Source organism: Ovis aries, chromosome 18 (genome assembly GCF_016772045.2).
Source record: "Ovis aries strain OAR_USU_Benz2616 breed Rambouillet chromosome 18, ARS-UI_Ramb_v3.0, whole genome shotgun sequence".
Taxonomy (NCBI): Eukaryota; Metazoa; Chordata; class Mammalia; order Artiodactyla; family Bovidae; genus Ovis; species Ovis aries.
The window spans coordinates 16,026,669-16,041,750 of NC_056071.1; positions in this window are offsets into that span (position 1 = coordinate 16,026,669).

The following is a 15,082-nucleotide window of genomic DNA, read 5'->3' on the forward strand; positions in this document are numbered from 1 at the left end:
TCATGTTTTCTCCTCACAGGAGCAGAGCCAGTCTTCAGGAAGCTGAGCAGGTCTTCAGGAAGCTGAGCAGGTCTTCAGGAAGCTGACAGATGGCTGGACTGACTGTCTACTACATTCACTTCTTCCCACATAATTTCTTTCTGACTCTCCTCTAAGGCCAGTGTGATACCTTTGAATTGCTTCCAGATGCACACTTGAGTTTGAGAGCATTTCTACTTTCTTGGTGTTTTTCTTTTTCACACAGGACATAGCTGAGATCTGTCTGTAAACTGAAGTTTTTTGTGGTGTCATTGTATTAAGAGTGGGTCATGGAGAATGAATGAAACACACTCTATTAAACCGCAGGGGACTGAATGAAAACAAAAAATACAATGTATCAAAATATGTTGGGATGACACAAAAGGAATGCTGAGAAGGATTCTTCCAGCAGTGAATGCTTATATTAGAAATGAGGAAAAGTCTCAAGTTAATAACCCAGGAGTCTACTTCAAGAGTCTAGAAAAAGAAAAGCAAAATAAGCCCAAAACAAGAAGAAGGAAGGAATAAAGACAAAAGCAGAAATCAATGATATGGAAAATAGGAAAATAGAGGAAATCAATGAAACAAAAATCTGGTTCTTGGGGAAAAGATCAGTACAACTGATAAGGCTGTAGGAAGACTGATGAAGCAGGAAAAGACCTAAATTAACAATTAAAAGAATTAAATAGAGGATATCTCTACAGATTCTGTCAATTTTTTGTCATTCAATAGAGTAATAAACTTTCTACCCCTTTTTGTTAAAAGGAAAAAAAAAGGGGATGATTTTCCAAAAATCAATGTAGACTGTTACAGGAATAAACATTAAAACGTTAAAGAAATAATTTAATAATTCATATAATTTAACTAAATAATTAAAGTGTTAAATAATTATCACAGAAGTTTATAAAGCTTGGTTGAGGCACCAGAATAATAACAACTTTAAAAAATCACTGATATCATCCTTATAGGATACACGCCTTGGTGTGCCTGTGAACACAAATTTTAATTTTTAGTGCCAAACAATTCCAAGATAAAAAGATTTTGAATTATGGCAGTGCCATATAATACAAGGTGCTTGTTAGCATTTGTCATCTTTAAACTGCATTCCACAATCTATAATTATTTTATAACATACAATAGAGTAACAAACTCTTTGTTTTTCTGTTTTAAAAATGAGGGGGCATTATATATCTTTTACTACAAAGGTAATAAGGTTATACTATACTGAATAACTTTACAGTGATAAATTTGACAACTTAGTGAAAAAGGACCATTTCCTCGAAAGAACCCCACAACCTACCAAAATCCAAACAAGATGAAACAGACAATCTGATTAGTCTTGTAACCACTAGAGTAACTGAATTAGTCATTTTAAAAGTGTTGAAAAAAAAAATCCATCCTCAGATAGATCCACTGGAGAATTCTACCAAACATGTAAAGAAGAATTAATATTCTTCTATATAATTTCCACATGATTCTATGTAATTATAATTCTATAATTTCTATATAATTCTATATAATTTGTATATAATTCTATATAATTTCTTCAGAAAACAGACAAGAAAGAAACACTTCCCAACTCATTTTATAAAGTTACTATTACCTTGATACCAAAAACAATACCAAAAACGAAAACTGTAGACCAGCATTCCTCATGAACTCAGACACAAAACTCTTTGACAAAATACTAGCAAGCGGAATTTAGCAAAATATAAAAAGAACTATATGCCAAGGCCACGTGAGATACATTTCAGGTAGGCAAGCCTGGTCCAGTGTTCAAAACCACTCAGTGAAATCCACCATCTCAACAAGCTAAAAACATTACTCATATGATTATAATTTGTGCTTAGTCACTCGGTCGTGCCTCACTCTTTGCGACCCCATGGACGGTAGCCACCAGGCTCCTCTGTCCATGGAGTTTTCCAGGCAAGAATACTGGAGCAGACTGCCATTTCCTTCTCCAGGGGATCTTCCCCACCCAGGAATCAAACCTGTGTCTCCTGCATCTCACTGCATCAGCAGGCTGATTCTTTACTGCTGGTGCCACCCAGAATCATGACACAAAAGCATTTGATAAAATCCAGATCACTGCAGATGGTGACAGCAGCCGTGAAATTAAAAGACGTTTACTCCTTGGAAGAAAAATTATGACCAACCTAGATGGCATATTCAAAAGCAGAGACATTACTTTGCCGACTAAGGTCCGTCTAGTCAAGGCTATGGTTTTCCTGTGGTCATGTATGGATGTGAGAGTTGGACTGTGAAGAAGGCTGAGCACCGAAGAATTGATGCTTTTGAACTGTGGTGTTGGAGAAGACTCTTGAGAGTCCCTTGGACTGCAAGGAGATCCAACCAGTCCATTCTGAAGATCAGCCCTGGGATTTCTTTGGAAGGAATGATGCTAACGCTGAAACTCCAGTACTTTGGCCACCTCATGTGAAGAGTTGACTCATTGGAAAAGACTCTGATGCTGGGAGGGATTGGGGACAGGAGGAGAAGGGGACGACAGAGGATGAGATGGCTGGATGGCATCACCGACTTGATGGACAGGAGTCTGAGTGAACTCCGGGAGATGGTGATGGACAGGGAGGCCTGGCATGCTGCGATTCATGGGGTTGCAAAGAGTTGGACACGACTGAGCGACTGAACTGAGCTGAACTGAACTGAATACCCACTATGACAGAAACTTTCAGCAAGTTTGTGACAGAAGGGAAATTCTACAAATTGATAAAGAACCTCTACGAAAATCCTACAGTTAACTTTAAACTTAACTGTGAAAGACTGCCTGCCTTCCCTCTAAGATCTGGGAGTAGGCAAAAGGTGTCCACTCTCACCACCCTCACTCAGCATGGTACTGGAAATGCTAGCCAGTCCACAAACCTAAGAAAAAAATAGATGAAAGGCATGCAGATTAAGAAAGAAAAAAGAAAACTACCTTTATCTATAGATGTCCTGACTGTTTACATAGAAAATCCCCGCCCCAGCCCTCTGAGAGCTAATATAGTCTCACAATGCCATTCAGTCAGCCTAATGAAAATGAAATACTTATATTATACACTTAACCAAGCATGTAAAGGATCTGAATGCTAACAACGGCAAAATGCTGATGAAAAACATCAAAGAACAACTCTGTAAATGGGAAGACATACTGTGTTATAGATTGGAAGACTCAATAAAGATGCCAGTTCTCCCCAGACTGACTGATAGGCTTAAAACAACTCTTGTCAATATCTCACAAGGTTTTTTGCAGATGCAGATAAGCCTTTTCTAAAGTTTATATGGAGGGCTTCCCTGGTGACTCAGTAGTAAAGAATTCGCCTACCAATGTAGGAGACACGTTCAATTCCTGACCCGGAAGATCCTATCTGCCATGGGACAACTGACCCCATGTGCCCCAGCTACTGAGCCTGCACTCTAGAGCGTGTGCTCTGCAACAAGAGAAGCCTCTCCAATGAGAAGCTCACGAACTGCAGCTGGAGAGTAGCCCCCGCTCACATGGAGAAAAGCCTGCTTAGCAATAAAGACCCAGCACAGCCAAGAATAAATAAACATTAAAAAAATAAAATGTATATAGACATACAAAACAAAATAGATAGCCTAAATAATTTTGAAAAGGAAGAATAAAGTGGGAAAAATCAGCCTACCTGATTTCAGGACATTGCGTAGCTACAGGGTTCAAGGCTGTGTGTTAATGACAGAGAGATATACGCAAGGTCATGGGGAACCCAGATTCAGACCCAAACAACCATCCTCACCTGTTTTTTGAAAAGGTGCAAAAAAAAAAAATTCAACGGAGGAGAAAATAGCCTTTACAACAGATGGTGCTAAGACAACTGAACATCCACAAAGAATCTCTTTTCACCTAAATCTCACACCTTATACAAAAATTAAGTCAAAACAGATCATAGATACAAACATAAAGCAAAAAGAACAAAAATCTTTAGAATTTAGAACTAGAGACAGAGTTCTTAGACTTGACACACAAAAAAATGTGATCCATAAAAGGAAAAATTGATAAACTTGATGTCACTGAAATTAAAAACTTTTGTTCTGAAGAGGAAAGATTACACACTGGGAGAAAATACTTGCAAAGCATATTCAACAAAGGAGCAATTTCTAAAAGACAATAATTAGAAAATGGGTAAAAGACATGAATAGACACTTCATTGAAAAGGGTGTAAGATGACAAATAAGCGTGTGAAAAAGTCTTAAACATCATCAACCATCATGGAAATGCAAAATAAAACCACGATGAACACCTGAAATTAATAATTATTGTATACAACTACATCTCAAAGGGAAAAAAAATCCACAATGAGCTATTACTACCTACGTATTAGAATCACTGAAATAAAAAGTAGTGGCAACACCAAATGCTGGCAGGGAAACGAAGAAACGAGCTCACTCTTACACTTGCTGAAGTGAATATAAAATGCTACCATCACCCCCGGGAAACAGTTTGACAGCTGCTTATAAGGTTGGATATGCAGTTACCATACAGCCCATCAATTGAGCATTTATCCCAGAGAAATGAGAACTTACATTTCCCTAAAAACCTGTATGCAAATATTCATAACAGCTTTATTTGTAATAGTCAAAAACTGGAAACCATTCAGATGTCCTTCAGCAGACAGATGGCTAAACGAACTTCGGAACATCCATACCATGGAGTACTACTCAGCAATGAAAAAGGAACCAGCTGTTGCTACATACACTGACTTGAATGAATAGCCAGGAAATCATGCTGAGTGAGAAAAGCCAATCCCAATCCTGAAAGGTTACACACTGTACGTTCCATTCAAGAAACATTTTTTTGAAGTGGAAAAAAAAACCGAAATGGAGGACATAATATAGGTTTCCAGGGATTAGAGAAGGGCGGAGTCAAGGGGGGTCAGGAGGTATGGGAGTGATTATAAAAGGGTAACATGAGGGGTCTCTGTGGTGCTGGGACTGCTGAGTGGCTGACGGTGCTGGTGGATACATGAATCTACCCAGGTGAACTTACATAAACCTACACACACACACAGTATAAGTAAAACTCAGGAAATCTGAGTAAGACCCTGGATTACGGAATGACAATATTCTGGTTCTGATATACTGTAAGTTTGAAAATGTTACGAATGAGGTACATTGGCCAAAATGCACAGGGAATCTCTCTGGACTATCTCTTATAACTTCGTGCGAATCTACACCCATTTCAATAAAAATGTCAAATTAAAGAGTTGCTATTCCTTTTTCTATTTCCCTTTCTATTTCTATTCCTCATCCTCAGATATACTTGGGGCCTCTATGGAAACTAAGGGCCATACAGCTCACTGTTTGAAAATCATTACTATTGTAATGCCCTGATTATTGAGAATCATATCTGTGAAAACTCCAAACAAAACACTGACAAACAAAATTCAACTTCAAACAATTATATGCTGCGCTGATGAAGTAGGGTTTGTCATAGGGGGGTAAAATGGCATAAAAATAAAAAATGGTTTAATAAGATATAGCATACCAGTTGATCCAATAAGAATTCCACATGCTATTTAAGATACTAAAAAATAATAGTAAACTTAATACTTACTCCTGATTGTAAAAATTATTATGGAATCGAGGTATGCTGTGCTGTGTTGCCTCAATCGTGCTGACTCTTTAAGATCACATGGTCAGTAGCCCGCCAGGCTCCTCTGTCCATGGGATTCTCGAGGCAGGAACACTGGAGTGGGTTGCCATGCCCTCCTCCAGGGGATCTTGCAGACAGAGGGATCAAACTCAGATCTCTTATGTCTCCTGCATTGGTAGGTGGGTTCTTTACCACTAGTACCACCTAGTCCAGAGAGATTTCCTGTGCATTTTGGCCAGTTGGGAAGCCCAACTGAAGTACAGTTCATTTCCAATACTGTGTTAGTTTTAGGTATACGACAATGTGATTCAGTATACAAACATTCAGCATATATACTTCTATAATATCTATGCATATACACATATACATACACACATATGTAAACACACATATGTATGTACTTTTTCAGATTCTTTTCCATGACAGGATGCTAAAAGATATTGAATATCTGCTATACAGTAAATCCTTACTCCTGATTTTTTAAAATTGCTAATGAAAGAAAATTTCCTTACCCTGATAGACGATCAGGTGAGAACTATCCCCAGCTCTTCATGACATGAACTTTGGTTGGGAAAACATCAACTTTTGGACTGTTTGGTAGGGACCAGTGTGGATAGGGCTCCAGGTGTGGGGACCGATCACAGGCAAGGATTCAGAGCAGGGCTGGCCAGAAAGAGGTGCGTCACAGGAGAGGAAATTAACACTGGCTTTTGCCATGAAGATAGAAGAGAAATTGAAAGTGACTCCAAGGTTCAGAGGGTGAATCAATGACCAATTTCAGACTCAGAAACGGAGTAGAGGAGGAAGAGCAGATTCGGGGGGTAGGGAAGAAAATTCCTGATTCTGTCCATCTGTCTGTGACTCCACAGGTGATGCGCAGTGTGGGGAAATAGTATCTCCTCAAAGAGCCCTCATCGCTTTAGACTCAAGGTCTTCTAACACCCCAGGGGATTTTTTTAAACCATGAGCAAAACTTAGATTAATCACACATTCTCTAATAAATGCTATAGTTTGAGAATATGGATTCTAAAGTCCAAGAGGCTGCTGGAGAAATCACAAAGTGTGGTCTTGCATCCCTTAAAAACAACTCTACGACACAAAAATTATTAGTATCATAATTATTGGGCTTCCCAGGTGGCGCTGATAGTAAAAAATCTGCCTGCCACTGCGGGAGATACAGAAAATACAGGTTTGACTCCTGGGTAGGGAAGATCCCCCAGAGTAGGAAACCCACTCCATATTGTTGCCTGGGCAGTCCCACAGACAGAGGAGCCTGGTGGGCTACAGTCCACAGGGTCGCAAAGAGCCTGACACAACTGACACACACACCCACACGCACATCATCATCACCACCATCCCCTGCCCATGAACTAACAATAATGTGAGACAATCCTGGTTTTGCTGAGAAGAGCTTTCAAACTCAAAAGATAGGGAGGAAGAAGGAAGGAAACGCCCCTTTGCTTCAATCCTGGGGGACTGAGCATGAGAACTAAGTATGTTGGAAACATTTTAGGGGAAAAGGGAAGGGTTCCGGGAGGACAGATGACAATGGGCTGGGGCAGGGAACCCCAGCCCCCAGTTCACAACCACACAGCAGGAGGTGAGCAGCAGGACAGCTTCATCTGCCTCTCCCCACCCCAACTATTGCTTGCATTTCCGCCTGCACCATCTCCCCACCACCACCACCAGACTCCATTCCCCATCCATTGAACAACTGTCGTCCACAAAGCCTGTCCCTGGTGCAGGGCATTGAGGAGACCCCAAATTTGTCCCTATTAATCTTGGTTCCCAAATCTTCCTAAATCAATTGCTGATACCTAAGGCATGGGTGGGGCTTCCCTGGTGACTCAGATGGTAAAGAATCTGCCTGCAATGCAGGAGTCCCGAGTTCCATCCCTGGGTCAGGAAGACCCCCTGGAGGAGGGAATGGCAACCCACTCTAGTATTCTCGCCTGGAGAATCCCATGATCAGAGGAGCCTGGTGGGCTGATGGTCACGAGGTCACAAAGAGTTGGACACGACTGAATGACTAACACTTTTTTCACTTGAGGCACGGGTGATGTGACATTGTGAGCCTGTGAGCCTTAGAAAAACCATGTTTCTCTGGGGCACAAGAAATGACAGAGCGAAGTTTTCTTTACTTGAAGTTTGTCTAGGCTTGGGTGGCAGATTTAGAGTGGGCTTGGGTTAGTGGAGGAAACAGAAGTAGGAGTTGGGGATGGAAGAGGCCTGGGGAATCGTGACTCATTCTCTAATATCAGAAAAGCAGAGGATAAGAAGAGATCCTCAAAGAGCCTAAAAAAACATTTACTGGCATTTATGCAGATACTTCTTGTTCTTTCAAAGTAGTTTACTTTCTATGATCTCATTTAATCTTCAACTTGTGAAGTTCCCCTGCAAGCCCACCTTGGAAATTGTGGAGGCCCATATATAAGACTCCAGCCTTCACTGATGGCTCAGTGGGTAAAAAAATCCGCCTGCAATGCAGGAGACCTGGCTTCAATCCTTGGGTTGGGAAGATCCCCTGGAGAAGGAAATGGCAACCCACTCCAGTATTCTTGCCTGGAGAAATCTGTGGACAGAGGAGCCGGGCAGGCTATAGTCCATGGGGTTGCAAAGAGTCAGACACAACTTGAGACCACCATATGAGACTTCAGAAGGCCACTGAGTGCTCCAAATTTTAGAGACAGCATCTTCCCCCTAAGCACATTAAAATGTATCCATGAACCACGCTAAATGTAATTCACACAGAACCCAGGAAAGGCTGAAGGGAATTGAAATTGACTAGCTGCTTAGGTTCCATTTTGTGAACATTTAAATACATATTCATACTGATATTTTTAAAGAGAAAAATTATTTTGGCCACATCACTTGGCATGTGGGGTCTTTGTTCCCTGACCGGGAATCTAGCCCTGCATCGGGAGTGTGGAGTCTGAACCACTGTACTGACTTTTTGTGTTTTAGAGTCCATGCGTTTCCCCTGGCTTCCAACATGTCAAAAGGTCATTTAAACCTTGTCAGCTTTAGTTAAGGAAACCAAATTGCCTTGTGGTGAACCGTCCAGGAGCTCTAACGTGCCAGCACAGGCTCCTGAAGCCCCGGGAATGTCCTGGCAGAACGTGACAAAGAATGAGGGACTGAGGGTTGCAATATCAGGCTTGGAAGGCTTATCTCAGGCAAACAAACGAAATGGTGCTGTGGGCAAAACGAGTGGAGGGTGAGACGCAAGGGGCTGGGGCTTTGGGTGGGAAAGTGGGTGATATATACAAGTAGCTTCCAGCCAACCCCAGGAGCTTCCCTCGTGGCTCAGCCTGCAATGCAGGGGACCCAGGTTTGATCCCTGGGTCAGGAAGACCCCCTGGAGGAGGGAACAGCTACCCTCTTCAGTATTCTTGCCTGGAGAATTCTATGGACAGAGGAGGCTGGTGGGCTACAGTCCATGGGGTTGCAAAGAGTCAGACACGACTGAATGATGAACACTTTTTCACTTTTCAACCCCAAGGGAGCTTTGGCCCAATTCCTCGAACAATGGACAGGTTTCTTTTCCCATGTGTGAGAAAGGCTCTTCTCCCACTCGACTGACACGGGTGTAGAGCAGAGTCTCCCAATGCCACGCCTGAGTGGAGGGAAAGGAGAGCCAGAGGCTCCATCGCACAGTTTGTAAAGTTTCTGAGCTCTTCTTTCAGATTTCTGAGTGGAAGGAAAGGAGAGCCAGAGGCTCCATCGCACAGTTTGTAAAGTTTCTGAGCTCTTCTTTCAGATTCTGGCCTCCAGGTACACTGCGAGAGTCAGATCCCATCCAGGGAGTATCTTTGCCTTTTCCCCAGAAGGCCTTCAGAGTGGTCTGGTGGCATTCAATCTACCACTCATATTTATCTTTCAGTTTACAGAACAGGTCTTATCACCTTTTCAATTACGCCTCCCAGGGAGGAATACTACTGGAGACAGGACCTGGGCTAGGCTGGAGGCAATGAACAAAATGAAACAGAAATGGAAGTTAACAGCTCAGAGCCCATTCGGGCATTGAGTGTTTTTACTTCATTTTATCTTGACTTGCTTTTTTGCTTTTCGGTAATTAGTGTTGAGCTGCTCATCTGTGGGCTCCATAGTTGAGCAATATTTGGTGTTTTTGGTACTTTTGTAAATGGTATATGTTTAAATTTTCATTTTCTATTGGTTTGTTGCTCCCATGTGGAAATAAAATGGATTTTTTACATGGACCTTTTTCTCCCATTGTCCCTTATAAATTCACTTATTAATTCTAACAGTTCATCTATAGATTTTTTGAATTTTCTAAGAATACAGCCTTATTCTCTGTGAATCAGAACAGCTTTATTTCTTCCTGTCCAATCCTTATAGCTTTTCTTTCCTTTTCATGCTTTACTGAACTGCCCTGAAGGGTAACATTGTAGACAGGAACGGTGCTCTTAGCAACCTTGTTTCCTTTCTGACTTCAAAGGGAACGCATTTGATACTTCACATTTAATGCACTACTTATAGGGTTTTTCCTTTTTGATGGTGAGAACTTCCCATTTTATTATTTTAAAAATCAAACTATAGTTGATTTACAATATTATATTAGTTTCAGGTGTATAGATAGCACTGTGGTTCAGTATTTTTGCAGGCTGTACTCCACTATAAGTTATTACAAGATAGCGGCTATAATTCCCTGTGCTATACAGTGTATCCTTGCTGCTTATCTATTTTAGATATTATAGCTTGTATCTGCTAATCTCACGCTTCTAACCTGTCCCTCATGCTCTCCCTCTCCCTGTGGTTACAGCTATTTTGTTCTCTAGATCTGTGAGTTTGTTTCTGTCTTACATGCACATACAATAGTGTTATTTTTTAGATCCCCACATATAAGTGATATCATTCAGCATTTCACTTTTCTCATACTGTTCTCCAGGTCCCTCCGTGCTACTGTAAAGGTGGGACTTCATTGTTCCCTTTCTTTCTAGTGGTTGGGTGGTGCTCACTGTATATGCATACCACCTTCATCGGCATCTTGACCCATTCATCTGTTGATAGGCTCTTGGACTGCTTCCGTGTCTTGGCACTAGTAAACAACGCTGCTATGAACATGCATGTTTTTGACTTTCTGTGTTCATTTTCTCCGCAAATATATACCTATGGGTGGGATTGCTGTATCACATGGTGGCTCTATTTTTAATCTTACGAGGAATCTCTGCACTGTTTTCCATAGTGGCTGTGCCAATTTACTCTTTAGGTTTGGCAGATACTTTGTATCAGACCCTTCCTATGGACCATCTGGATTCTCGGCCTCAGACGTCCTTTCCCAGCTGTTGCTGCAAGAAGCCTCTTTTCAGGGGCTTTGACTGCCGTCACACGCCTTGACTGCGCTTTCCTTCACAGCTCCCATGTTGTACGATTCTAGTCTTGAGCCAGAGGGCTACCCCACTGATGCTGAGGAGGGCGACTTTGTGATTCCCTGCTGGTGTCCCCACAAGGACAACTCTAGGGCCAACCTTTGACTGGTGGAGATGGAGCCAACTGATCAGTTCTTCCCTTTTTCCCCCTCCTAGACAGACTGTGCTGAGAAGCGGGCGGTCCCACAGGGCTGTGCACATTAATAGGCAATGGCCAGCTGGCAATACACCCTTGTATTGGCTCTTTCTCTCTCCTGCCTCGCTTCCCCTCCCTTCCCTACAGTGCACTCTCCTTCCCACCCGCCCCCACCCCACCTCCAACACACACACACTCCAGCTCCTTCAGATGGCCTCAGGCTTGGCTGTCTGGGAGGCTCAGACAGAGACAGTCATAACAGGTGTGACCCCTAGAAAGCAGACAGATGTTTGGAGCTGGATTACTCACCAACTGAAGCCTTGAGGATCCCGTTATTAGTGACAAGAGGGTGTGATGGACACCTGGCATGCAGCGGCATTGCGATTATTAAGCCTTTAACCTGTGGTTAATTGGGGTAAAATGTGGGTGGAAAGCAAGGCATCTGCTGCTGCAGTGGCTGTGAGAGCTGGATGGTAGGAAGCGAAGAAAAGCCTGAGGATCGGGGAGCACACTGGCTATTGTTAACAGCAGAAGTCTTAGAAAAAAAACCCCGATAAATCAGGGCAGCCAGTTGTCAACTCTAGGCACGCTCTCAAAGTGACAAACGAGAAGCTTACCGCCTAAAGCTGCAGGGATCTATTAGGAAAACCAGTTCTCTCATATTTTATCTCATGTATCTGGGAGCTATGTTACGAGCTGTATGCACAGGTAAGACTGTTATATTTTCCTGATGAACTGACCCTTTTATTATAACAAAATGCCCCATTTTGATCGTTAGTAGAGTTCTTTCTCTTGAAGTTTACCTCGGCAGCTCTTTTCTGATTTACCTGTCTGTGCCAGGCCTTATCCAAAACGGGGATCTAGTTCCCTGCCCAGGGATGGAGCCTGGGCCCCCTGCATTGGGAGTGTGGAGTCTTAGCCACTGAACCACCAGGGAAGTCCCTTGCCTATTTTCAGAGTCACGCCAGCTTTCTTATGCTTAGTGGTTGTGTGATAGATCTTAACCTATCCTTTTACAGTCAGCTTGCCTCCATCTTTATGTTTCAAGTGTGTTTCCTGCAAATAATACAGTTAGGTTTTGTTTTTATTGAGTCTGTCAATTTCTGACTTTTAAGTGAGGTGTTTAGGTAAACGGTTTTTACAACTGGTTTTGTTTTATCATGCTATTCTTTTTAAAAAAAGTGTCTATATTCACATTTCTTTTCTTATGTAGAAGGTAACATACTCTAAATATTGCTCTGTACTTTGCTTCCCTGCCCCCCACCCCTGTTAATGTGATGACCTGGAGGGATGGGACTGGGGGGAAGAGAGGGAGGTTCTGGAGGGAGGGGATGTATGTATAATTAAGGCAGATCAGCACTGTGGCGGGACTTCCCAGGTGGTGTTAGTGGTAAAGAACACCCCTGCCAAAGCAGGAGATGTAAGAGATTCGGGTTCGATCCCTGGATTGGGAAGATCCCCTGAAGAAGGAAATGGCAGCCTGCTCCAATATTCTTGCCTGGAGAAACCCATGGACAGAGGACCCTGGTGGGCTACAGCCCATGGGGTCTTAAGTTTATAAGCAACTTCCTCATTTCTCTTTGTGGGTGTAAAGCTTCCCATTGTTTTGAGGTACCATTGTTTCTTTTTCTATAAAGTTTTCTTTTTTTTAATGTGGACCATTTTTCAAAAAGTCTTTATTGAATTTGCTACAATACAGTTTCTATTTATGTTGTATTTTTTAGGCCCCCAGGCATGAGGGATTTTAGCTCCCTGACCAGGGATCGAACCCCAAACCCCTGCACTGGAAGATGAAGTCTCAACCATCGGACCACCAGGGAAGTCCCTTGATGTACCAGTGTTTATTCAATCCATTGCTATGGACGATATTTGGGCCCAGTCAGTTGCTATTACAGAATACCCTTGTGCACGTGTCTTTTTCATGCTGCTTCAGTAGATTTGCAGAAGCTGACCTTCTGGTCAAGAACACACACAGCTGCCCTCTGCCTTGGAATTGCTAAATTCCCCTTTGGAAGGATTATGCCCTGTTGCATTTCCTAGGTGAGGCTTCTCAAGAAAGATGATCAAGAGATCTGTTGTTCATGATCCGGGGTGCCTAAACGCCAGAACACAGAGCTTCTTTCCACTGGAACATTCCATTTCTTTAAGGGGAAGCTGTCTGAGGGTTTGCGTGGGGGAGGTATGTATTGCTTCCAGGCGTCAGTGTTTCCACATGTGCGTGTGTGAGGCGGTGAGTCCACTGGCTCCCTGGGCACATATTCTATAATTTTCTGTGTCAGCCTCACATTTCACTTGCACCAAGCATTTCTGAATCCTGAGTCTCTCTGTCTGCATGACATGCTGGGAGCCTCAGAGTGTAATAGCATTTAGGATATTCCTGGCTGGGACTTCTCACCCAGTAGTTACTATGGTGTCTCAGTGGGCTCACTATCTTGCAGGACTGTGCTGAAATCTCTTGCCTCTTTGTATCCCATCTCCTCATCTTTTCTTTTTTTTTGTATTTTTTCCATCTCTTTTCTATTGGGTGTTTGTACCTTTAAAATTAATTTAGTACCATTTTATTGGCTTGAGGCTGGAGAGGAGATGCATTGATGATATGATTTCACCACTTTGATCCAGAAGTGCACCAAAAATGTATAGAAGGTGATGCTGAAAATTTGCAGGATATGAGGGAGAGAATTAGGAAAAGAGAGGATTTTCTAATAAGGGCTTCTCTGGACCATGTGTTAAGCTGTACTTTCTGGTTTCTGAGAAACACGAGTGAAGGATTTGACTTTTTCTGAAATTGCTTTTGGTTCCCAGATGGATATATCATTGGCTGGGCCACCCAGCTTTTTAGCACATAAAGAATTATGAACAACTGAGTTAATTCTGAAAATTATTATAGCAGATCACATGCTTAAAATTTGGGTCCTGCTAAAATATTTGATTCAGTTATCCTGTCTCCTGACACATAAAGGATGCTTGAAATTTATTACAGAGCAATAAAACAAAAGCCTCCCAAACAAAAAACCACAAGGAATCTGCAGAATTCTGTTACACTTCTGACAATTTACTGGGGCATCTATGCATGCCCTAAGCGTTCTCAGATAACTTGCTTCTCCAAAGGCTAAGAGATGAAATGCACATTTGTTATTACAGACGATACACGTCTCATTCGCAGTTAACGATCTAACTACCATCTATCCAGGATCATACTTGTGTCAGCTGCTCTGCTTGGTCCTGAGAACAAGACGGTCCTTGTTGTCAGGGAATTTACAGTCTGGTGGGGGAGGAATGGGAGACAGGCCACAAAGAGATAATTATAAAATGTTGTGATATATGCTATTATAGTAAAATGTACAGAGGAGTCCAGGATTTAATTATCATAGTTAACAATGTACATTTTTATACACGCTTACTTTGACAGTGCATACATTAAAACTGGAGAAGTACTAAGAAAATTGGCTAGGTTCCTGAGCAGAGATGACTTAAAAACTCAGGCAGTAGCCTGTTGTAGTGGAAATTCGTCTGTACTTGGTCTCCAAAGGTCTGGGTTTGATCCCCATTTATACCTTTTGTTTCTATTACAAAGTCCCTTAACTGTCTCTGGGTGTCAGTGTCTTCATTTTTAACAAGGGGGGAGGTGGTGGACTTCCCTGGTAGTGAAGTGGGTAAGAATCTGCTTGCCAGTGCAGGGGGCACAGGTTCGATCCCTCGTCCGGGAAGATCCGCATGCCTCGGAACACTGAGCCCACGCCACAACTATGGAGCTTTCACTCCAGAGTCTGCGCTCTGCGGCTAAAGAAGCCACTGCAATGAGAAGCCCACACACTTCAACGAAGAGTGGCCCCCACTCTCCCTAACTAGAGAAACCTGGGCAAAGCAATGACGTTCTAATGCAGCTGAAACTAAATAAATAAAAATAAGGAGGGGAGGGCTACTTCC